The sequence below is a fragment of the Patella vulgata genome, chromosome 2 (genome assembly GCF_932274485.2).
Source record: "Patella vulgata chromosome 2, xgPatVulg1.2, whole genome shotgun sequence".
Lineage (NCBI taxonomy): Eukaryota > Metazoa > Mollusca > Gastropoda > Patellidae > Patella > Patella vulgata.
Genome location: NC_065880.2, coordinates 90,297,623 through 90,325,239, shown reverse-complemented (window position 1 = coordinate 90,325,239; position 27,617 = coordinate 90,297,623). Strand labels below are relative to the sequence as shown.

Here is a 27,617-nt window from a genome sequence, read left to right as displayed (position 1 = left end):
TCCGGGCAAAGAAATTCTCTCTTCAACACCTTTACATATGACCCTAGAAATCAGGTTTAGGTTAGTCTAAAACATGTCGGATGTTCCGTGTATGCTAGCACATTGAGGAACTAACGGGTTGAATTCTGTATGAAAATTGTACATGACAAAGAGGAGCGTCGCCTGTCCAGCCTCGTGGTTTTTCTCCGAGGCTTCCGGTTTCCCCCACTGCAAAAGACCCCTTAGCGCAAGCGAATTATTGAAATAAAATCGATCCACGTGTTGGTCCCGATATGGCCTAGTTTGCGTCGAGTGGACGTTAAACCCCATCTCTCTCTCTCTCCTTTACGTGGTCAGACTAAGGGGAGGGGTCGAGCGGGGAGGGGGGGGGGGGGTCGGGCGGGGGGATCTAGTGGTTTAAAGCGCACGTGAAATCGCGTGGTTTCGATTCCCCGCTTGCACTTCAAGGAGCAGGGTCACCTGTACATCCTCGTGGGTTTTCTGCGGGATCTCCGGTTTATTCCCACTGCTAAAAACCCCTACGCGCAAGTCAATTATTGAAATAGAAATTGAACAATATGTTACCCCCCTCCCTCTCTCTCTCTCTCCCCCTCTCTCTCTCTCTCTCTCTCCTATTGGTGCAATGGTTGGTTTAAATCTTGCCGTAGTGGTGAAATTACCTGTTCAAGAGGGTTTTAACCTAAAAGCTCTAAAAAGTTTTTATCTTTTTAAGTAGTCTAATCTCTCTCTCTCTCTCTCTCTCTCTCTCTCTCCAACAAGTCCCAACATGTAAACAATGCTTACATAGTCTAAGTTTTACTGTAAATACTTGAGTAGTTTTACTATAGATACACGACTAGTTTTATACCATGATTGTTTGTCTTACACTTGACAACATACCCCTCTAGTCCACATATTATATATTCAAGGCACGAGTACACCATACTACATAAGACCAGTCAATTCCGTACGTGACAGACAGGATAACACACAGTCGATTATTTTACATTCAAGCCACGTTTACACCATATTACACGACAGGCAGGAAAACGGTCATCAAATTATATATTCAAGGCACGTTTAAACGAGACCAACCAGTTCCGTACATGACAGACAGGAATACGAATAGCCGATATTTTATATTCAAGGCACTTTTACACCATATTTTTACATGACAAACAGGAACACGGAAAGTCGATCATCTAACTTTAGAAGAAGATATGTTCTAATCCTCTGACTAACATATATTTTTGTTGCTAAGCAACAATCCTTTTGTCAAATAAAACCACAATATAAATAGGATTTAACGTCCTACTTTTCTACACCCACCGGGATAATGAAGACGGGTATACGTCATGCAGTGTGCTGCTATGAAGAAAATCTGGTCCGGAAAGCGGCGTTCCCGCCAACCCTTCTTCTAATTCCATTTTCCAGGGAATCTTTTACGTGCACCCCAATGTGACAAGGGGACACCGTGCAGGGAAATCTTGAGGAACGATCCGAAAACCCGAGATTTGTCCGTGTACTCAATGGTGTGCAGTGGTGCAGAGGGGGGGGGGGGGGGCGGAGGGTCTGACAAGCATAGCTGTATAGTCGTTCGGATGGGTGGAACAACCGAGGTCCTGTGTACACACTGGCGTGCACGTAAAAGATCCTTGGTAGTTGGAATTCGAAATAAGGGTAGGCCATAGGGCCGCTGTCCGAGTAAAGTTTCCCTCATAGCACACTGCATGGCGTGCACGTTAAAGATCCCTTGGCAGTTGGAATTCGATATAAGAGTAGGCTGTAGCGCCGCTGTCCGGGCAAAATTTCCCTCGTAACACACTGTATGATGTATTCCCGTCTTTATTAGCCCGATCGAAGCAGAACAGTTGGACATTAAACCACATTTCATTGGTGTACACGTAATAGAACCATGGACGAGAAAGCAGAAATACCGCTGCCCAGGAAGAATGACCAAAGTTTGCATGACACACGTGAAAATAGGAAAAGATAATATAATCGTCTGTTAGTCCTAAACGTCCAGTGACCTTAAGACTCGATATACACGACCTCAAATCGGATACCGAGTAAGATAGCCAGCACTTTACGACACTTAATTCATGTAACCCGGGATTTATGTTGTTCCTACGATATAGGCACAGTTATTGTTGAATGGGGTAGGGGGAGATTGGATGGCCGAATGGTTAGCGTGTGCGCGTTTTATCATAAGGTCTGTCATTGAGTCAACTGGCGTGGTTTCGATTCCCCGGTTGTACTTGACAAGGAGTAGGGTCGCTTGTCCAACCTCGTGGGTTTTCTCCGGTTTCCTCCCACTGCTAAAGATCCCTACGCGCAAGCGAATTATTGAAATAAAATTAAAGCATATGTTAGTCCCGAAATGACCTAGTTTGTGTCGAGTAGACATTAAACCCCATTCTCTCTCTCTCTCTCTCTCTTAATTCATGTAACCCGGGCTTTATGTTATAGATACAGGTACAGCTGAATGGTGAATTGGTTATTTATAAATATATCGTTTAAGAGTTAATAGAACAAATTAGTTATACCTGTTTATAATGATTGGACACACCTTGTAGATATTATAGCCTACATCGGGTATATAGCGATCATATTAATAGTCCTATAATTATTGATATTGTCATACGGCCAGTGTGATTTACAAACACGATCAAAGCACAGATAATACAAATATGTAAACACCCGGCAGACATCGTCAAATCTCCTATAATATAAACTAATAATATATTAATTCCGTTTTAAGAGATCGACAAGTAGTATCGGATATTGAGACATTCCTCGTGCCTTCATCTCCAGGGTAGCACGTGTAACAGTTCAGTGAACCTTGTCTTCTTGTGGATTAGCGTTGTTAACAATTTTATATACTTTCATATTGTGGAGATTGTTTTCAGTTTTGTTTCTTCATATTGTCTGTGTCCTATTCATGTACTGTTCGCTCCGTGTGTTTTACAAGAATACAGTCGAAGCTGGATTTACTCTGTTTGTCTAAAGATTGTTGAAACCTGAACTACTACTATTACTAGCCTACTACTACTACTGCCCCATCTACTACTACTACTACCACCACTACGGCTACCACTACGGCTACTACTACTACTATTTCTAGGTGTTAACGTCCGCTTCAACGGAGGGTGACATCCCAGACAAATCTTTCCAATGAAATTGAGCAAAGTATCAGTCTTAACTGAGAGTACGACGCAATTGGAGAACAATAACGGGAGCACGCAGAAAAAAGTTCCCTCCTTAGATTCAAGCCGTGAAACCTGAAGTCTAATCGTTCAAGGCCTATGTATTATTATTTGTTGCTATCGAATGATTTAGCTCTATTTCGATTCACTGACTTTGGCATGGATATGAAGATAGGGATATAATAGAAAATGATATTTTGCCTGTAATTTATTACCATATCGCCTGTAACTATAAAACATGGTGTCAGTAACAGCCAGATTTCCATGTCATCCCCAGAGAGAATAATCTGATGTTTAAAATGAATTTGGAGTTTAATGTGTTCTTAAAGACATCTCTCAGATAAGCGACCTCATTTTATTTTTTTATTTTCGTCATTGGATTATTTTGTTCGGTGTTTAAAAATGAATTGTGACACTCACTACATAACGATGTTAAATTCTAAGGAATATTGTTAGAAGACTTATTGATTCCAGGAAGAATATTGTCAGCTTGGAATTATTATCGGTGAATTTAGGTAGGTTTTTGAATATAGACAAAACGGAATTTCGGGTGCGCAGACCGGTTAAAAACGTTTTTTTTAGCTTGTTTCCTCCCAGGATTTCTACACAAATACAGGGAGTCAAGAAGACCGAGGGTTAGGGTCAGGGGCGGATTGATGCGGGGAACCGGCCTGGGCCCCCGTGTCGGAGCGGCCCATTTTACTGACCGCGAAGCCCGGACGAGGGGGGGGGGGGGTCCGGGGTCTCTCCCCCGGGAAAATTTTGAAAAATGAACCCCAAATATGCGATTTGGTGGCATATCTGATTATAATCTCTGTCAAATAATATATCTCATAAATCGATTAATTTAGGCCAAGACCCCGACCTGCAAGTAATTTCCAACCATCAACCTGTGAAATTATCATATCTTCATATTATTAGTTAACGTATCGTCAAGAGTCACGAGAATTTAACTGGTTAAAAAATGGGACTAGTTGAGAAAATTTTTGACCATTTGATTAACCAGTTAGGAATATTGAATAAGTAGGAATATTTTCATTAAAAAATGTCCCATTTTTGTTGCCGGGAGCGCTAGTTGATTCCTCAGGCACACATCCAGCACACCCGACCCAGAAAGTCTATCATACCAGCCTATTCCAGACTCCAGTGATGGCGTGGCGGCCCGTTAAAGCCACCGGCCACATACAACATGTTCATCATCGCTCCATGGCCGGTCCAATACCCCCATCCCCATATAATGTTCAGCAGAAATTATTTTTTCATTTTTTGTCCAACCGGCCCTTCGGGCGATTGGGTGATCACCCGATGGCCTAATCCGCCCCTGGGCAGGGTCGTGGCACGGTAAGGAATAATAATGTCTAGCCATTCGGATCGGACGAAAAATAGAGGTCCCATATAGGCCTACGCGTTGGTATGTGCTCATAAAAGAGCTATTGGCAGTTGGAACTCGATGCTGTTTAAACGTCCGGGTCAAAGTTCACTCATGGCGTAAAACCATTTTCATCAACCGGGTTGGTGCAGAACAGTTGGACGTAAAACCCCATTTCATGGATAAATCTATTTGTTAAGGCCAGCTCAATTTTCGTCAAGGTCGCTGAGATGTAAATAAAGTTAGGGCACGTGATTGTTGGTGAGATTGTAGCTTATGGTGAGGGTAAGCATTCGGGCTAGATCCAGGGTTAGGGTTAGGATTAGCACCAGCCCTGTTTACATCTCGTGACCTATGACGAAAAAATTGAGCTGACCTTATCAAATAGATCTAACCCCAGTTAAAGGAGCTAAGTCTCTAACTCAATATCATTCAACATTGAAAACACGATTTATTTGTCAAATTAAATCAACATTAATGTTGAGATCTTACCGGAAAAAGATGGGCTTTTGATATCCAATATTTAAGACAAAATAAACATTTTACCATTGGTACACGAATCGTGTACCATAATGCGCTTCAACCCCATTTGTATCAAGAGACTCGAGGGACGAGGCTAGACACATTGCACCAAATCAAATTGCGTATGTAGACTGGAATAACCAGACGCTAGAAATTTGCACTCGCTTGAGACTGCTGGCTTATTTCGCCGAACATAACTGATTTGAAATTGGGGTAAAAATGGAACCATTGAATGTAAATCAGTTTATATACATTCATATTACAGTATTATATGCGCTGCGACCCACTTTTGTCAATTTCTAGGTCCTAAATGTTAGCGATTTAGCTCCTTTAACTTCATCTTTTTCATAATGAACGGAAGTTAAATAAAATGTGTAGTCTGTATATATTGACGGTCAAGAGAGAGAGAGAGAGAGAGAGAGAGAGAGAGAGAGAGAGAGAGAGATGGGTTTAATGTCAACTCGACACAAACTAGGTCATTTCGGGACTAACATATGATTCAGTTTTATTTCGATAATTCGCTTGCGCATATAGAGGTCTTTAGCAGTGGAAGGAAACCGGGGGACCCAGAGAAAACCCACGAGGTTTGACAGGCGACCCTACTCCTTGTCACATACAACCAGGGAATCGAAAATAAGTTGACTCAATGATAGACTTTATGATACAACGCCCACGCGCTAACCATTCAGCCATCCACCCCTCCTTGTGAACGCGAAACGACCTGCGACATTATGTTAGTGAATCGACTATGAAACTGTGTCATTGAGTTGATATTTTTTTGTTCTGTAAAGCTAGAATGTGTGTGATTTATATCCAGTCGTAAATCACAGGTTAAAGTAGACTACTTAAATAGATAAAAACTTTCTAGAGCTTTTAGATTAAAACTCTCTTGAACAGGTAATTTCACTACTAGGGCAACATTTAAACCAACCATTGCACCAATAGGAGAGAGAGAGAGAGAGAGAGAGAGAGAGAGAGAGAGAATAAACTGGAGGACCCTGGAGAAAACCCACGAGGTTAGACATGTAACCGTGCTCCTTGACGTACAAGCGTTGAATCGAAACCACGCCACTTGACTCAATGACAGACCTTGTGATTTCACGTGCACACGTTAAACCATTAGACCGCCCCCATCCCCGCCATTACACCAATAGGCACAATGGCCAAGAATAAGATTAGGTTCCAATCCGACATTACCCTTCTGTTCAGGGGCGGATCCAGGATTTTCAGAAAGTCCCCACTTGGGAGTGCGAAGCCCGGTCCTCGGTGGGCGGACTGGCGGGCAATCAACCAAGTCACCAACCGGTTCGTTTTGGAGTAAATTACCCCCCATCCCCCACCCGGATCCGCGCCTGCTGATATTTATACTCGTATGTCCGATTGGAACATCAATCGTTAACACTGGTCTTGAATACCTGGTTTATTACACATACATCTACAGTGGCTCAGTGTGTAGGACGCTGTATCGCTATCCCGGGTTCGATCCCGATGTTGACCGAGAAAGTTCCTCGGGATTTTCCGGCGTGGTTTCAACTTATCAGTGATGCAGGACGGAAGGATTGACAAGGGAAGGTGTCTAGTTGTTCTGATGGTATGAAAACCCGAGGTTCCGTGTACTCCTGACAGGCCGCAACGCCGCTGTATGGACAAAATATCTCTCATGGCGTATGACCGTCTCCATTAGCCGAATAATGATCTGATTCTGTTCTGTGAGTAGAAGTAATCCGTGTTGGTTCCAATCAGTGATGTTTTATAATAACCGACGAGATGAGTGATCTGTAAGTGTATAGGGAATGGAGTTGTTAGTAATCCTGTCAGCTCAACACTCGTCCCAGGTCAATACTATTCTAATTATCTTCTAGTTATAATACCATTGTTTATTCTACCATAAACTATTACAGTCAAATCTCTCTATTAAGACCACCTGTGGGACTCTCTATATGGGGTCTGAATAGTGGGGTGGTCTCATTACTGAGTGAGCATGCTTCGGTCTTTGCTCCCACTGCTGGACCATCTGAATGTAAACTATTATTTTTAGTAAAACCAAAACAAAGCAGAAATAACAGACACAAAATAACGCTCGACATATTAGGGGGGTTGAAGGGCCGAATGGTTAGCGTGTTCGCGTTGTATCATAAGGTCTGTCATTGAGTCAACTGGCGTAGTTTCCATTCGCCGGTCGTCTGTCAATCGCGTGGGTTTTCTCCGGATCATCCGGTTTCCTCCCGCTGCTAAAGGCCCCTACGCGAAAGCGAACTATAGAAATACAATTGAACCATATGTTAGTCTAGTGGACTTAAACCCCACCCCCCTCTCTCTCTCTCTCTCTCAATATTAACCTTGGGAACAGAGTATAGTCGTCAGAATGGGACGATAAACCAACTATGTACATACACGTTGACGGGCATGTTAAAGAACCTTTTCCAGTTGATTTCGGTTTAACATTCACTCAATACAAACAAGGTCATGTCGGGAATAGCTTTTGGTATAAAAATATTTTATTTCAATAATTCAATTGCACGCACGAAACTGGTGGGGAAGGGGTTCAAATACAAAAGATCCCGGATATAAAAAGCGTTGAGGGCAATCTGTTTCACAGAGTATTACGAAAGTCTTCTAATAACTCTGTAAAAGATGACTGCCTTCAACATATGACGTCACATCACGCGGCGTCAATCATTGGCTCAATGGCGCGAGCATTATTTACATAAGACGTTACTGAATCTGCCAATTGCGGGCCTTTCCTTAGGCCTGAAATGTTATCTAAATCATTAATTAGACATTAATTAACTTATCCAGACCATAATCAACTCTCGATGGCATCGATAGCCTGCGATATTTACTGGATTATTATCCCATTTGCTGCTCGACTTCCATTCATAATTTAATCATGAAATGGATGATCGAGACTAAGTTTTTTTTGATCGTACAGACTTTAGTAATAATGATCGAGGCTAGGTCGCTAAATTTTCGGTTCATAGTGGATCAATTTGACTGAAATTTTCAGCCAATCGCCTTTACATTATATAGTTTTTAACTATTATAGCGAGAACTGCCATCTCTTTATCTTATCTCCCATAATGTATCTTTAACTTAAATTTTTCTAAATTTCTATGACTAAACAATGGGTTAGCAGGGATTCTCGTCTTTTGAAATTAAGTAATAAATATTTAATGTATTTTGTCTCGTGTTCTGTTATCGTCAAGCGAAACAATCAGGTGATTTGTTTCCTTTCTATTCAATCCATTATGATTGTAGCTAGGAACTGACCTTTCCATAGATTTACAGATCTCAGCGCAACAACACAACAAAGCAAAGCTGCATTATTATTCATATTGTAGCCTACAGCCAATCTCATTAAAATACAGGGCCCTTATTCACGAAAACTTAAACTAAGATACAATCGAAATTTTAAGAAATACTGCAATTCGATTGGCTGACCAGTAAAATCAATTTGCATATATCAATTTGCATATTGGTCAGCCAATCGAATTGCAGTATTTCTTAAAATTTCGATTGTATCTTAGTTTAAGTTTTCGTGAATAAGGGCCCCGATCTATATTTCGTTTCGTTTTTTTTTTTATTCTTTTGATGGCCTACACTACATGAAGATCTGATAAGTTGTACTCGAGGGTCGTGTCAGGGGGTCGTACGGGAGGCTTTTGAACCTATACGTCAGACATTGATTAATCAATCAGTTTTGGCGTTTCTAGTGGCTTACCCACAGTTTCGTATGCCAAGAAGTCGCCGTAACGGACTGTTTCATTGTCTTATCCCTCACTTCAACCAAAACGCAGGTAATTTAACAACTCTTCCAGATCCTAGTGTAGTAAAGACAAGTAAAACGAAATTTTGAACTATAAAAAAACCGAAACGAAATAGGATCTGTGTTTTAACCAGAACATCTAATACCACTTTTCATTTCAGAAGTCTGTCCAACATCGTGGGTTTTCTCCGGGTCCCCCGGATTCCTCCCACTGCTAAAGACCCCTATGCGCAAGCGGTTTATTGAAATAAAATTAAACCATATGTTAGTCCCGAAACGACCTAGTTTGTGTCGAGTGGACGTTAAAACCATCTCTCTCTCTCTCTGTCTCTCTCTCTCTCATTTCAGCAGTTTGACAGAACATTTTTCTCGAATACTAACAGCATTATCTCTATTCAATTAAACCTGTTTTGTTTTTTCGTTCATTTCTTGCCAGTGGAATGAAGACATAATTTATTTAGACAGTTTACGAAATAACATGTCGATAATAATTCTTCAGTGTGTATTATACCTTTCTCTTTACATTACTTCTGCTGATTGGTTCAATGTTTTGTTAGAGAGAGAGAGAGAGAGAGAGAGATGAGGTTTAACGTCGACTCGACACAGGCTAGGTCATTTCGGGACTAACAGATGGTTCAATTTTATTTCAATAATTCGCTTGCGCGTAGGGGTCTTTAGCAGTGAGAGGAAACCGGATGACCCGGAGAAAACCCACGAGGTTGGACAGGCGACCCTACTCCTTAGTTTAGGGACCTCAGTAGTCAAACGGTAGGCTACTGTCTTCTCTACTGGAACGAGACACGGGCTCGCGGTGTTCAGGCGGTGTTGTTCTTCTTAATGTTTAACGTCCGCTTCCATCGAAGGTGATATCGCAGACAACTTGTCTTATCTTAATTTTTATTATCTTAGCGCACACCCAGGGTTCTGACCTGTGGGAGGAAACCGGAGTACCCGGAGTAAACCTCGCGAGGTTGAGAAGGCACCGCATTTTCCAAGACGCATACGCTCACACCAGGGATCAAAACCACAGCCGCAAGCCTGCTAGAGGTCGAACTGCGGCACTCTAGACCTTTAGGCCATCCCAACACCCCTGGTGATCAGGCGATAGGCTACTGGCTTCTCTACAAAAACGACACGTGTTCGCGGTTGTTGTGCACTAGGCTACTGGCTTCCCTTACTAGAACGACACGGGTTCGCTGTGGTCGGACGCTAGGTTACTGGCTTTATATGGCATGTAAAATACACAAGCATGTCTGATCGGATATTTTTATTTCAAATTCGCCATTTGCTTCATAATCCCGCCGCCAAAATGCTCTGAAGTGAACGACGAATATAATTGTAAGCATTCCTAACAAATAAAATTGAAATTTATATCATTCTATTGTATACTCAAACCATAGTCCCGAAATGACCTAGTTTGTGTCGAGTGGACGTTAACCTCCCTCTCTCTCTCTCTCTCTCTCTCTCTCTCTCTCACACTCAAATCATAAATTAATTTATAAAAGAAGAATAGCTATCCTTGGGTGATACGTGTATATACTGAAAATATATTATACAATACGGTGTACGAATAGGATAACGTCACGAAACAAAATATTTAATCTTAGTAAATCATCTCAAAACTGAGCTAGTGTATTATATAAAGATGGGTTTTCTGAGTTGTTATATCGGTAACTGTTTTATAATAGGCCTACCTGGAAAAAAATCTGAAATATATTCACGACCCCTGTGAATACGAGCTATACTATATACCGGAAAACACCGAAAAACACCGGAAAACAACCGAAAAACTACCGGAAAACACCATGTTATACTGAATACCGGAAAACACCGGAAAAACACTAAATACCAGAAAACACACTAAATACCGGAACCACCCTAAATAGGTAACCCGGAGAAGGGCTATAAACCGGAAACTAAACCTTACCCTAACCCAGGCACACAGAGGACCAGGCTCCCAGTTACCTATTTAGGGTGCCAGTCTCCGGGTTACCTATTTAGGGTATTTTCCGGTATTAAGTGTGTTTTCCGGTATTTAGTGTGTTTTCTATTTAGTGTTTTCCGGTGTTTTCCGGTATTCAGTATAAAACGGTGTTTTCCGATTGTTTTCCGGTGTTTTCCGGTATATAGTATTGCCGTGTGAATACTTATCAGTGCCAAATCACAGTTGATATGTCGATAACATTATAAATAAGTTGAAAATAAAATAATTAGTGGGATATTATTGCAAAATGGCTAACCTCAAATAATGGCCTCCCATACTCAGAAAAAATGTCAGCATTGTTTTTTGTCATTTAAACTTCAAAATAAAGCTCATTCCACGATTTCTACCCGAAAAGCTGACGGATGGGAATTATTTAACAAACCAAATCGCACTATTATGTAAAGACGGATGTTTTAAGTTGTTGTATATTGTTTATATCGGTAATTGTTTTATAACAGGCCTGTCTGGGGACAAAATTGTTACATGCTGTCTTTTTTATGACACATTTTTGGCAGATAAAATATTCCAGTTGGGGGAACAAAATGAACACTTTTGTATATAAAAATTGTCATCAGTTTTGGCGCAAAAAAAAAAAAAAAAAAAAAAAATTGAAAGCCAGTATGAGCCCTGCATGCTACATTGTAATAATATGTCTGGCGGTAGATATATACAATCAATCTGATTACAACACAGATCCTATTTTGTTTCGTTTTTTTATAGTTCAAAATTTCGATTTTACTTGTCTTTACTACACTTGGATCTGGAAGCGTTGTTATTTTTAAACTCGTGTTCTGCTTGAAATGAGGGGTCAGCCAATCAAATGGTCTGTCGAATCGAGCGTTTGACCTTTTTTGCGCGGAACTGTGGATAGACATTAGCGGCAATAGAAATCGAAACAAAGCAAACGTAGATACAAAAAATACATGGCGGTCGCTAATTGGTTAATCGAATGACTGGCGTAATCGGGTCAAATGTCGCTTGCTGGTTACCTGACGTCATAGAACGTGAACTCCCACTATAACTTGTTAGATCTACATGTAGTGTAGGCCATCGAACTTATAAAAAACGAAACGAAATATAGATCTATATTTTAATTAGATTGGGTTGTCATATAACCCGCGTTCTGGATAAGCTGAGGGATTAGCCAATGAAACGGTCTGTTAAGGCGAGTTTTTGGCTTAAGGTGTACGGAACTAGAAACCCATCAGAAACATCAACGCTGATTGGTTATTTAAATGTCTGACGTCATAGGGTCAAAAGCCGCTCGCATGACCCCTGACACGACCTTCCACTACAACCGGCCAGATTTTTATGTAGTGTAGGTCATGGAAAGTATGAAAAAACGAAACGGGGTAAAAGCGTGGTCGGAAATGATTGCCGAGTCACGGCGTTTGTTTTGTGCATGTTCAAAGCAAACGCCAAGGTTCTGCGATCTGATATGGAAAGCTATGAGAACGCGACTTTTCTCAAGTTTGTAATTTTTTTTTTGGACATTTTCTCACGTTGTGTTAACGTTTGCCGGCGACCTTGAGCATTTACTGCTCGCCGTACGGTCGCAGCGGCGCAGTACTTAAGAACGCCACCCTGGTCTGAATAGAGTTCCATAGAAATGAAATGAAATGGGGTTTAACGTCCTACTGTTCTGCTCCTATACTGGGCTAATGAAGACGGGCATACGCCATACAGTGTGCTATGAGGGAAATTTTGCCCGGGCAGCGGCACTATCGCCTACTCTTATATCGAATTCCATCTGCCAAGGGATCTTTTACGTGTATTCCAATGTTTACACGGCACATCCGAAGGACTAGGCAGCTGTCCTTGTCAGGCCCTCCGTCCTGCATCACTGACAAGGGGAAACCACGTCGGAAAATCGGGATCCACTTTCTCGGCCAATGCAGGGATCGAACACCCGACCTCCAGGTTAGCGAGCCAGCGCCTTACCCACCTAGCCAGTGTTCCATAGGGTTTGTACCATGTAGAAGAATGATTTAAGTCTATATGTTAGGTATTCACTCTGCGATCTTTGTGGTTTGTACTCCGTAAGCATGCTACTTAGATAAGTTGGGTATGTTCGTTTAAGGCATTTATAGGCTACACAAAGAAATTTAAAATTGATTCTGCTTTGGACTGGAAGCCAATGACGATTTTGCCGGAGTGGTGTTTTATACGGCGAGTTGTGGTAGACTGTAATTGATTAATGAGATTTTGATGGAGAATCGAGATGAGTTGATTGAGACCTAAGAAGTGACTAATGAATTAATCAATTTTTGACATAACTAAACAAGGAATCAGTGTATAGGTGGAATATGTTGCGATTAAATTACAGATTGGACGAATGGATCGCAAATGAAAGTAGCAAATCTAATCAATACAATTAACTCGCTTTTCTATGTCCAGTTCCATATCAATAAACACTGGTATTGAAGAGGGGGAGGAGTGGGTCGAGGGGAGGAGTGGATCGAGGGGGAGGAGGAGTGGGTCGATGCGTCTAACACATGCGCTTTAGATCATAAGGTCTGTCTTTTAGTCAAATGGGTCAGTTTCGATCCTAAGCTCTTTCGGATGGACGAAAAACCGTCAAGAGATCTTTTACGTGCACGCCAATGTGTACCCAGTCGGAGCAGAACAGTATGACATTAAACCCCATTTCATTTCATTTCGATCCTAAGATGGTACGTGACAATAAGTGGGGTTCCGCTGTATCCTGCCATTAATAAAAACTCCAACGCGTAAGCTATTGAAATAAAGGTCGTTCGGATGGGACGAAAAACCGAGGACCCGTGTATACATTGGCGTGCACGTAAAAGACCCCTTGGCATTTGGAATTCGATACAAGAGTAGGCCATAGCTTGTACGTGACAATAACTGGGGTTCCTCTGTTTCCTCCCTGTAATAAATTGTACAAGTGTCCGGGCGAAATGAAATGAAATGAAATGAAATGGGGTTTAACGTCCTACTGTTCTCCTCCCATACTGGGCTAATGAAGACGGGCATACGCCATACAGTGTGCTATGAGGGGAATTTTGCCCGGGCAGCGGCACTATGGCCTACTCTTATATCGAATTCCAACTGCCAAGGGATCTGTTACGTGCACGCCAATATGTACACGGGACCTCGGTTTTTCGTCCCATCCGAACGACTAGACAGCTGTCCTTGTCAGGCCCTCCGTCCTGCATCACTGACAAGGGGAAACCACGCCGGAAAATTCTAGATGAACTTTCTCGACCAATGCAGGGGTCGAACACCCGACCTCCAGACTAGCGAGACAGCGTCTTACCCACTTAGCCGGGCGAAACTCCCTCATAGCACACTTCATGGTGTATACCCATCGTCAATAGTCCGGTTGGTGCCGAAACATGGGACTTGATTTGATTTACGTCACCACAGATGTCATGTTAGATATAGTTAGAGTTAAAACCATGGAAACACATGAAATGTTTTTGTTTTTAAATCAAACTACAGAGATAGACAGCGGTTGTTATTAAAGATTATAACTGACGTCACTGACATCTTGAAGGACATCAGATAAACCGTAGAATAATAAAATGATAGATAATCGATGTGTGCTTAAAACATACATGTATATATCTGACCCTGATTTCACGAAACATTGTTCTCCTTATTTTAACTATAATATAGCCCTTTATAAAACTTTTGTTGTTTTAATGTAGCAAATACATCAATAAGAAATTATGTGTAAAGTTTTGTGTTTTTGGATCAAAGATATTTCTCATAAACAGTGATTGAAAGTTGAGTAAATTCTCAACTAAAGTCTAAGAATGTTTTGTAAATTCGGGGCCGGAATTAGGCGGTGGCAACGGAACTATGTTTTGAGTGGATTAGTAGATTTTAAATTCTGGAGTGGGGGTGGGGGAAGGGTGTCTCCCACAGCCCCTGGAGAATAAAAATTGTTGTATCCTAGATTTATATTTTAGTAGATCTGCTGGAATATACCTATTACACTCGGCAAACCTCGGCAGATTCCGTTACTCTACGTCTTGTACTATAAGGAAAACTTGCGGGTTTTATCAAAATTGCGTCGTTCGAAGCGTGTGTAGAATTTTTAGTTCAAAGTTGTCCTTGTTTGAAGAAATTAGGATAAACTTGAAAGAAAAACAGCTTCAGACTTTGAAATATTTGTATAATAAAACATTTTTCAAAGGCGTCGTCATGTGCAACGCCGTTGGTAAATTTCAACATTGGTAATTTCCGCCATTCTTCGTGGGTAGTCGTAACTTTCCGTATCTGTGACGTCATTTTAGTCCTGCTCTAATTCTAGTCTATATTTCTATCTGCAGAAGGACTAAAATGACGTCGAGAGAGAGAGAGAGAGGGGGAGAGAGAGAGAGGAGAGAGAGAGGGAGAGAGGGGGAGAGAGAGAGAGGAGAGAGAGAGGGAGAGAGGGAGAGAGAGAGAGGAGAGAGAGAGGGAGAGAGGGAGAGAGAGAGAGGAGAGAGAGAGGGAGAGAGAGAAATGGGGTTTAACGTCCACTCGACACAAACTAGGTCAATTCGGGACTGACGTGGTTTATTTTTTTTATTTCAATAATTCGCTTGCGCGTTTGGGTCTTTAGCAGTGGGAGGAAACCGGAGGACCCGTTGTAAACCCACAAGGATGGACAGGCGACTCTACTCCTTGTCACGTACAACCGGGGATTCGAAACCACGCCAGTTGACTCAATGACAGGCCTTATGATACGTTAACCCCCCCCCCTCCTCTCTCTCTCCTTAACACAGATGTCATTCATTACGTTAATTATAATTTATCTAATGGAGGTCACCATTATGACGTATGCTGTTGTTGAATACGTCATGGGTAGATATTAAGGTCTCAGATTATCATGGACTGTCATTTAAGACGCAAGAAGTCGACTTGACATAACGGATTGACACCAGATTAAACTTCTCGACATTTCTGTTCCTGATGCTGAGTTAAGTTCGAGTTTTGTAACAGTAACAGGAGAACCGCACCACACACAAACACACGGACACTGTGAGTAATAGGTAACAAAGGTACTATCGTTTATTCCGCTGTACAGTTCAGAGTCTGCAGCTTCACTCAAAATAAAAACAAACTCACAAGAGAGACAGCCCACAAAAAACAGAAATTGAAACAGTATTTTAATACAGTTAGAAATCAAATCTAGATTACAACTAGAGTATTGACATGTAACGTGATTCAATCACTCCGGGTGCTCCGGTTTTCTCCCACAGAACAACGCGTGCTCTAAGCATAATAAAATAAGACAATCTGTCTGCGATATCACCATCGGTGGACGTGGACGTTAAACACTAATAGAAGAAGAAAGAGAGAGAGAGAGAGAGAGAGAGAGAGAGAGAGATGGGGTTTAACGTCCACTCGACACAAACTAGGTCATTTCGGGACTAACATATGGTTTAATTTTATTTCAATAATTCGCTTGCGCATAGGGGTCTTTAGCAGTGGGAGGAAACCGGAGGACCCGGAGAAAACCCACGAGGTTGGACAGGCGCCCCTACTCCTTGTCACGTACAACCGGGGATTCGAAACCACGCCAGTCGACTCAATGACAGACTTTATGATACAGCGCGCGCGCACGCTAACCATTCAGCCATCCAACCCCCCTAATAGAAGAAGAAGGTTTTACTCAACACCAATGACACTGGCTTGTTTATGGCGCCTGCAGTGGATGTCAAAGGTCGCCAATTAATTTCGTCATCTTTCTAAATACTCAACGAATGTTTTGCGCTGATATACTGTACATTTTTGAGATTAAACTTTCACGACATTGTCTAAGCCCTTTAAATTAAAAATTAGAAATTAAGGACATAAATACAAGATGAGTTGAAAACAAGGTTGACAAACTGTCGGGATGGTTGACATAGATAACATATATAAATAACAAACTTATATTTACCTACATCATGACAATAATAATAAACTTGTTGCCATTGTCAAAATATTTCTCTCAATGTGGTCGTTATTATTTAATAAAATTTAAATTGTTTTTTTTTTAAATTGCTGTTTCAAATTGCCAATAATTTAAGTATAAAATGAAAATGTTTTGTATTTTGTAGATGTCAGTGGCAGATTGTATATATATATGATAGTAAAATATACCACTGTGACGTCACTATTAGCAAGGTGCGTGTTTTAAATGGATATTATATTTTGTTAGTATTAGAAGATAAAGATAGTCAGGTAAGTCAGATTAAATATACAGTTTATCTTATATTATATATTACCACAAGTCATATAGATATTTTAATAATTTATCTGGTAAGTTTTTTTGTTTTTATATTTTCTTTGGTTTTATTTGAAACAACCCTTGGTGTCAGTAGGTTTCAATATAAAGGGATGTTTAATAGTTTTATTGGAGATACATTCACCTGGTGATATATTCATGCATTTTGTAATCAGGAGAGCGAGAGAGAGAGAGAGAGGAATGAGGTTTAACGTCCACTCGACACAAACCAAGTCATTTCGGGACTAACATATAGTTCAATTTTATTTCAATAATTCGCTTGCACGTAGGGCTCTTTAGCAGCGGGAGGAAACCGGAGGACCCGGAGAAAACCCACGAGGTTGGATAGGCGACCCTACTTTTTGTCACTTACTACCGTGGAATCGAAGCCACGACAGTTGACTCAATGACAGACCTTATGATACAACGCACAACGCCATCAAACCCTCCATTTTGTAATCGCAGAAGTGATTCCATCACCTACCTTATTCTAGGTTGCCACTGTCATGATTCCTACTACGATTGAAATCGTGGTTTTAATCGTTGAGTAATCGTGGGGATCCTATCAGGTCTTATATATTGTGGTCAGTACGTACCGAAACGTATCCGAACGTATCTGCACGTACCAGATCGTGGACTCAATCGGGGCAACCCTTTCGCAACGCATCGCACGAAAGTGTGAAACCTAGCAACCACCATTTGCTTTTTTTATTTCTTAGAAATTTACCCATTAACAATTTAAAAGAAATGTCTGTTTTTTCTGTTACAATAAAAACTAACAATAGATTGTCAGACCGTCATTATATGAGATGAAAGAAAAAGATAATAACATTTTCATCATCTCTAGAAAGCTATTGAAAATATTCCTTTATCTCATTTATTTAAACAAATAGCAACAGAGGGTATTAAAGAACAAATCGGGTCAGTGGGGGAGTGCATATGACACGGGAACACACCAGTACAGGCGTTATAGAACACACTAAATACAGTATGGGAACACGCTATGGACAGTACATACCATATGGGAACAAACCAAGAGGCAGTACATGTCATATGGAAACACGCTAAATACATTACATGTCATATGGAAACACGCTATGGACAGTATATACCATATGGAAACAAACCAAAAGGCAGTACATGTCATATGGAAACACGCTATGGACAGTACATACCATATGGAAACAAACCAAAAGGCAGTACATGTCATATGGAAACACGCTATGGACAGTACATACCATATGGAAACAAACCAAAAGGCAGTACATGTCATATGGAAACACGCTATGGACGGTACATACCATATGGGAACAAACCAAAAGGCATACCATATTGAAACACGCTATGGACAGTACATACCATATAGAAACACACCAAGAGGCAGTACATACCATATGGGAACACACTAAATACAGTACATACCATATGGAACAAACTACCACAGTTAATGAAACAATTGCCGCCATTTTAAATCTCAATTCAACACATTCTTGTTTCAGAACCCTGGTCTGTAAGTAATCAGTGAATATAAAACCAACAACACCGTAGAAACTGGGTTTTGTTTTTCAGTATTAACGCATTTTATAAATAACAATATTATTATTATTATTATTATTATTATTATATGGGAACACATCAACAGGCAGTACATGCCATATGGGAACACAACAAAGACAGTTCATATATTGTGTGCGAACACACCAAAAGCAGTACAAACCACATGAAAACATATCAAATACAGTACATGCCATATAGGAACACATCAAGGGCAGTACATATGACAGACTATATGAATACACCAAAGACAGAACGTGCCATGTGGGAACACAGCAAAGACAATACATACCACATGAAACACATCAAAGGCATACGGGAACACACTAAAGACAGTACATTCTATATACCAAATGGAAACACAGAAAAGTTAGTACATGCCATATGGGAACACATTAAAGCTACAATTTCATATTTTTAAGTTATATTTTTAAAATTTATTAAAATAAAGCCTTAAAATAGATGATATCTATAAACAGTCCTACCTTGTTAATGAATAGCCCTATTAATCCTATAATTCACTATTGCCAGTTGAGAAATTGGCAAAAATATCATTTTCAACTTTAAATTCAAACTTTAAATCCGGGGTCAAATGATTTTTAAGTGGGAGAATAATACCTATGATCGTATAATAGTGAGTTGACAACCTATGGAACAAAAGACATAGAAATAATGTTGTTTTGACTTTCTTAGAAAATATGAAATTCTGGCTTTAAAGATAGTACATACCATAAGGGGACACACCAAGTATAGGAGCTCAGACAAATATGAGGGACAGAGTTATTGTTTATTACAGATTTAACGTACAATATTATATTAAATATGATATTATGGACAGGTTGATTTAATTAAAGTATTTACACTTTAAAGCCACAGATACGCAAATCAAAATCATACAGACTTAGCTACTTTAAAACCATAAATACTCAATCAAAATCATACAGACTTAGCTACTTTAAAACCATAAATACTCAATCAAAATCATACAGACTTAGCCACTTCAAAACCACAAATACTCAATCAAAATCATACAGACTTAGCCACTTTAAAACCACAAATACTCAATCAAAATCATACAGACTTAGCTACTTTAAAACCATAAATACTCAATCAAAATCATACAGACTTAGCCACTTTAAAACCACAAATACTCAATCAAAATCATACAGACTTAGCTACTTTAAAACCACAAATCTATCAAAATAATCACCCGGAGCTGCTCCTTTGGACGAAATTCACCTTGGATGCTTCCCTGCAAAGACAGTGTGTCTTACCCGATTAAACTGGACCAAGCCTAATTTTGTGGCTTCCTCTGGCAAGTTTCTTAGGAAACATTTGTCTACGATATCACCCGTGGTGAAAATGGACGTAAAACTCCAGTAACGAACGAACGAATCAAATCATAGAGACTCGGCGCCTTTAATACTCAATCATTATCTTATAACTATTTTCATTAAAAACTTATTCTGTCGAATCGATTAATTCTAAACTAATCTGAAACCAAGTGAATTATTATTACAGCAATTTGTTTCATGTCAACACCAGAATTAAATACGTCAAGCGTTACATGAGTTTGAGTAGGGAACGAGTTGGTTAGGAATGGTAGGAAAAATATTGATTATTTTCTACCCAATCGTGGATGTGAATTCAAATGGTTATATTACAGAAATATAGCACACCATTATGACTACTTATCTCCTTGTGAATTTTTCTTAATCGTATTAATTGCCTTGTTTTGGTGATTGTCTGTTTGACCTGGACGATCTCAGTTAAACATACATTATACAAGACCTAAATTTGCCTATTGTAGGTCTTTCTTTAGGCCAGAAATGTTATCTAAATTATTAATTAGACATTAATTAACTTATCCAGGCCATAATCAACTCTCGGTGGCATCAGATTTCTCCGATATTAAATAGATTAGAACAGTTCAGCCATATTTTGATTTAAGCTAAAAATGGAGGAGCGGGACTTAGCTTCGAACAACCAGTACGACGGTTGAAATTATTGCACACGTCTTGTCAAACCTTCAAAGGCTAATATCTTCGCTCGCAATAGAAATAAGTTGAATGAAATTTTCAAATTATTCATTTTACATTATCTATTTTCGAACTATTATAGCAAGAATGGCTAGCTCTTTATCTAAATCTTACATAATGTATCTTTAATTGCCTCGTTTTGTTGATTGTCTATTTGAGCTGGATGATCGCGGTTAACTCGTCTGGTTAACAGGAAGTGCTTTGTACCTAACACAATGACACAATGGGCGGCATGGTAACGCCACCTATAAACAGGAAGTGTTTTGTACCTAACACAATGACACAATGAACGACATGGTACAATCGTAACACCTGCTTTGTAACACGTCCCTGTGATTGTAAGCGATTGCTGAACACAAACTTTTAAGCCTGTTGGGGTGTTGGTTGGTCTAGTGGCTTAACGCGTGCGCGTGAAATCATAAGGACTGTCATTGAGTCGTGTGAATGGAATGAAAAACCGAGGTCCGCTGCACACGCTCCCCCATAGCATACAATATCCTCGTTATCCCCGGCGTTGTTGATCAGTGGGACGTTAAATGTCTCTTTTATACCACATTGCAACATGCTTACAGAGAGGGAGAGAGAGAGAGAGAGAGAGAGAGAGAGATGGGGTTTAACGTCCACTCGACAGAAACTAGGTCATTTCGGGACTAACACATGGTTTAATTTTATTTCAATAATTCACTTGCGCGTAGGGGTTTTTAGCAGTGGGAGGAAACCGGAGCACCTGGAGAAAACTCACGAGGTTGGACAGGCTACCTTACTCCTTGTCACGTACAACCGGAGAATCGAAACCACGTCAGTTGACTCAATGACAGACCTTATGATACAACCCCTATAGTGTCACAATGACCAGCGTACTGTATTGATGGGACACTGAACCCCTTTCCCTAAGATAATGGTGTCACACCTTTATAAACCTTAGATACAATAAATAAAGTGGGGTATTGAACGTAAAGAATAAATAATAACTAATGTCAATATTGAATAAACCGTTAACTAAACAAATATACCATAGTATTCAATCATTTTACTGTGAATCTTGAAATATCTCGCCAATGCAAATACCTAATCATTGAATACACGTATCAGTGGGATAATAAATGAAATGAAATGGGGTTTAACGTCCCACTGTTCTGCTCCGAACTGTGCTAATGAAGACGGACATACGCCCGGACAGCGGCACAATGGCCTACTCTTAGATCGAATTCCAACTGTCAAGGGATCTTTTACGTACACGCCAATGTGTACACGGGACCTCAGTTTTACGTCCCATCCGAACGACTAGACAGCAGTCCTTGTCTGGCCCTCCATCCTGCATCACTGACAAGGGGGAACCACGCCGGAAAATCTGGATGAACTTTCTCGGCCAATGCAGGGATCGAACACCCGACCTCCAGGCTAGCGAGCCAGTGTCTTACCCACTTAGTCACGTGATCCCCCAGTTCAATAATATAAGGCAATATATCCACGACTCTGGAAACAAACATGTCCATTACATACATATCTATGACTTTCCATCGCTGCATTGGCCGAGGGGGTTCATCGGGATTTCCGACGTGGTTTCCCCTTGTCAGTGATGCAGAACGGAGGGCCTGACAAGGACAGTTGTCTAGTCGTTCGGATGGGACGAAAAACCGAGTTCCTGTGTATACATTGGCGTGCACGTAAAAGATCTCTTGACAGTTGGAATTCGATATGAGAGTATGCCACAGCGCCGCTGCCCGGGCACAATTTTCCTCATAGCAAACTGTATGGCGTATGTCCGTCTTCATTAGCCCAGTTCGGAGCAGAACAGTAGGACGTTAAACCCTATTTCATTTCTATGGCAAGGCCTAAAATGGGGGGTATAGTAGAACTTTACCTGGACAGCGTCAGTTACTTGCCTGTTGAAGAATTTATTTACCAGGTGGTACACTAATAATATTCATTGAAAATGGCGTTATTTCATACGACTGTTATTTTTATCTAATAATCAGGAACGCTATTAGCATGCAAATATATGATTTGGTTTAGTCTTGAGAGAGAGAAAGAGATGGAGAGAGTGAGAGCGTAAACAATGTAAGCGTGGGTGTATGTTTTTCTGTTGTTTAGAATTTATCTTGTGTATAAACATGTCTGTAATCTGTAATAATACGATCGATTGTCTATCAACTCTGTAATTATATTGTCACAACATGGTATACAAACTACCGGATGAATTCATAGTTGTCAATCATGGTATGGGATGTAATTGGGTTCAATGTCCATACCGATCTGTTTCACAGAGTATTAGGAAAGTCTTCTAACTCTGTCAAAGACGACTGCTTTCAATATATGACGTCATATCACGCGGCGTCAATCATTGGATCAATGGGGCGTGAATTGTTTACATATAGAGAATCTCCTACCAGTCTTTTTTGGTATCAAAAAATATCAACACAAGTTGATAAAGTAACAAACAACGAGGCTTTGCCGAGTTTTTTTTTTTACTTCATCAACGAGTGTTGATATTTTTTTTATATCAAAAAAGACGAGTAGGAGATTTTATTTATCACCCAATCCCTTGTTACATGCACAAATAGATAAATATAATTCTTTGCTGTAGATTTCACTTTTACTGAACATTACGGCGTAGTGATACATCATTTTTTGACAGAAATTCAACCATTGCAAAGTCCTTTATATTGACCCAGTGTTTCCATCAAGGTCAATTGAATAACAATAGTTCATTTTTAATTTAAAAAAATGTTACTTTTAATAAGAAATGAATTGTTCTTTGAAAATAAAAAAAAGTAGTTCCTTTTCAACTGACCAATCAAATTCATGTAGAGCGATATCTCCTAAGGATATAACGCAGTAGAGTATGAAATATATCAAACAAGCGATATCTACCGTAGAATGTATTATTGGGTGATAAAAGACATTACTGGTGTGGGTAGAATGGAGCCCTTTACTCATTTTAATACCCATTTACACTAAATAGGAAATACTGTTTACCTACAAATACTTGAAATACCGTTATTTATTTTTCTTGTTCTAGAATTTAATTTGCAGAAGGAAAAAAGTTAATATTAGGGGCTCATTAAGTCGCATCGATGTCATCCCTATCCGTGATTGTAGCATGTTCCTGAAGCAACGACTGCGAGTTTTACAACATCTGGCCGTTGCTTGTTTACATTTCACAATTATCACAGGTAGACATTTTAGCTTGAAAGCGCGAGACTTGGTTTAGCGACGATCGAGGAATCTGATAGGCTCACAAGTTGGGCTTGAACCCAATCGAAATTAGTGCCGAAATATGCTGGGTATTACGTGAAGGCCTTGATAAGATGTACGTAGTAAAAGCGAGATCAAGCCTTCTATTGAAGATGTGATTTTAGCGGACTAGCGAATATTAGGGTCTCATTAAGTCGCATCGATGTCATCCCTATCAGTGATTGTAGCGACCGCGTGAATATTCACTGCTGATCAGTGTGCGTCCATATCTCCACACAACTAGGGTATATCAGATATAATACTGTTCTGCTCCTGAACTGGACTATGAGGGAAATTTTGCCCGGGCAGCGGCGCTACGGCCTACTGCCAAGAGATCTTTTACGTGCACGCCAATATGTACACAGGACCTCGGTCTTTCGTCCCACTTAATGACAGGGTGTCATACTAGAGGCAGGGTATGCTTGCTCTTTCTAGAACACATGATACCACTTAATGACATGGTGTCATATACTAGAGGCAGGCTATGCTTACTGTTTCTAGAACATACGAAACCACTTAATAATGACACGGTGTCATACTAGAGGGAGGGTATGCTTACTTTGTCTCGAACACCTGGTAGTATTTCTCATTTGAGCAGTTCACATGGTTAGCAAACTTCTGCTACTTGTCAGTCGGTTAAAGGAGCTAAATCGGTAATATTTGGGACCTAGAAATAGACACAAATGGGTAGCAACGCATCTAATAATGTAATATGAATGTACTAATCTACATTCAATCATTTCCGTTTTTACTCTAGTTTCGGGGGGGGGGGGTGGATGGCCGAATGGTTAGCACGCGCGCGCTGTATCATACGGTCTGCAAAGTAGGATCGCCTATCCAACCTCGTAGGTTTTCTCCGGGTCCCCCCTTTCCCCCCACTGCTAAAGGCTAAAGACCCCTACGCGCAAGCGAATTATTGAAATAAAATTAAACCATATGTTAGTCCCGAAATGACCTAGTTTTATCGAGTGGACGTTAAACCACATTTCTCTCTCTCTCTCTACTCTAGTTTCAAATCAGTTATGTTCGGCGAAATACTTCAGAAGTCTCAATTGTTTCGCAATATCTAACATCTGATTATTCCAGTCTACTCCGATAGTCTTTATTGCGCATGCTCTCCAGATAAAAAAGAATAAGACGTCGCCGTTTGCCATGACTTGTGGAATATGTTTAGCCTCGTTCAATCATCGAGTCCCTTGGTACGCATTGTGGTACACGATTATATTCCCTTTAAAAGATCACAGCATCAATGTTGATTTAAATTAACAAACAATTCGTGTTTTCAATGTCGAAGATTTTTGATGATATTGAGTTGGAGACTTAGCTACTTTAACCCGTTTCATAAGCACCAGTTAAGAGAGAGAAAGAGAGAGAGAGAGAGAGAGAGAGAGAGAGACTATAGTTATTCTGGTTACGGCGTGGGTGGAAGTATGTTAGAGAAGATTAGTTTTATATTACAGCTTGTGGAGTTATATCATCTAATCCATGTGTTTATTGAATTATTGATGGACACTGAATATGTTAAATACACCGTGGATAAAACACGACTCTAGAAACGACCATTATCTTGATAACTGCCCAGAGAGAGAGAGAGGGGGGGGGTCGAGATTTACATATAGTACAATTTATATTTCTATGATTTCGGGACTAACGTTTACATCTGGTGACCTATGACGAAAAATTGATCTGTCCTCTTCATTTAGCACTAAGCACCCCCTCCCCCTCGTGCTCCGCGAAAGCTAAATATAATAGACCCGCCCCCGACGACACGATTCAAGTGCAATATAATTTGATAGAAGTTTAAGATGCGAAATTAAAAAAAAAAAGAAGAGAAATCAGATAGTGTTGACATTATGACTGCATATCAAATGGTCTTATTTAAACATTCCTCTATTACTTAGATATTATCATTAATACTAATGTACATATCCCCTGAGTAGACATGTAAATATATAGATAATATAAATAATATAACAAGCATCGTCATGCTGTTTAGGCCTAGTGGTCTAGAGCAGTGGTTATGAACCTTTTTGTTTAGCCAACGGCACACCTTGGAACACATGAAAAAAGTAGCGGCACACGACCAGAAGCTTGTTTCACGAAATTTTAACTAAGATAAAATCCAAATTTTAATAATTTGATTGGATAATATTAAATTGAATTTAGTGCTTAGCCAATAAAAATTGAAGCATCTACTAAAATTTGGATTTTATCTTTAGTTAAGATTTCGAGAAACAGGGCCCTGGCTAGGGCCTATACATGAAAAATATTTGAGAAAATTCTTCGTCAGTGGTACAGGACTGGGGTCTTGGCAAGGAATTCTAAATAAGACTAGGTTGTAGCGCCGCTGCCCGGGCAAAATTTCCCCCCATAGCCCGTCTTCATTAGCTTGAACTGTGGAGAAAATTAGGAGAGAAAGAGATGGGGTTTAACGTACACTCGACACAAACTAGGTCATTTCGGGACTAACATATGGTTTAATTTTATTTCAATAATTCGCTTGCGCGTAGGGGTCTTTAGCAGTGGGAGGAAACCGGAGGACCCGGAGAAAACCCACGAGGTTGGACAGGCGACCCTACTCCTTATCACGTACAACTGGGGATTCGAAACCACGCCAGTCGACTCAATGACAGACTTTATGGTACAGCGCGCGCACGCTAACTATTCAGCCATCCAATCCCCCCAAATTAGGACGTTAAACCGCATTTTAATTACACCACGTGTTTGTTTTTACCTTTGGACCGGTTTGTTTTCAACAGAAAGAGACTAATAGTTCTTGTTAGACGGTACAGGCAAGGTGATGTCTAGTTGTTCGGATGGGATAAAAAAATCGAGGTCCACTGCCCTGAGAGATAGAGAGAGAGAGAGAGAGAGAGAGGTTAACCCACTCGACACAAACTAGGTCATTTCGGGACTAACACATGGTTCAATTTTATTTCAATAATTAGCTTGCGCATAGCAGTCTTTGGCAGTGTGTGTGTGGGGGGGGGGGTAACCGGAGGACCCGGAGAAAACCCACGAGGTTGGACAGGCGACCCTACTCCAAGGGCGGAATGGAAACCACACCACTTGACTCAATGACATACCTTATGATCTAATGCGCAAGCGTTAAACCAGGTAGGTGGGAACGACACTGCCCGGGCACCCCCCCCCCACCGCTCACATTTGCACCACGTAACCATATAAATAGAAATTAGAATATACCAGTCTTTTGTAGACATTAAGACTTGATAAGGCCAACTTCAAGTTTGGTCAATGTTCAAGAGATGTAAACAGGGCTAGCGCTAATCCCAACCCTAACACTAACCCTTACCCTGGACCTAGCCCTAATGCTTACCCTCACCATAAGCTTCAATCTCACCAACAATCATGTGCCCTCACCTTATTTACATCTCAGCGACCTTGACGAAAATTGAGTTGGCCTTAACAAATAGATTTAGCCGAATAGAACTCCATTCCATAAAACACCAACCAATATTGATCGAGATATATTTTTAAAGGGGAATAACTCTTCGTGTTCTAAAGTAAACTAGTATCATAATTATATCATCTTTCCCAACAAGTCAAGCTTTAAATTCTATAATGAGAGACCAGTTAGTTGTACTGAGGTTCCGTGTAGTATACTGCCTGATATCGTTTTAGTGGTGGTGTTGTTGGCCTACAGAAATTAAACATACTAATTAGCGTCCGACTGGATCAATGAATACGGACATACGCCATACAGTGTGCTATGAGGGA

General features: G+C 40.3%; 1 protein-coding gene across 1 annotated transcript in view; it reads left to right on the top strand.

Moving 5' to 3' along the window:
- The window catches only part of LOC126812428 (cGMP-dependent protein kinase, isozyme 1), a 161,705-nt gene that overhangs the window by 23,997 nt on the left and 110,091 nt on the right, over window positions 1-27,617 (top strand). The window contains exon 2 of the mRNA XM_050538821.1: window positions 16,883-17,006. The gene's annotated coding sequence lies outside the window, so the exon portion shown is untranslated. The remainder of the gene's footprint in view (window positions 1-16,882; window positions 17,007-27,617) is intronic.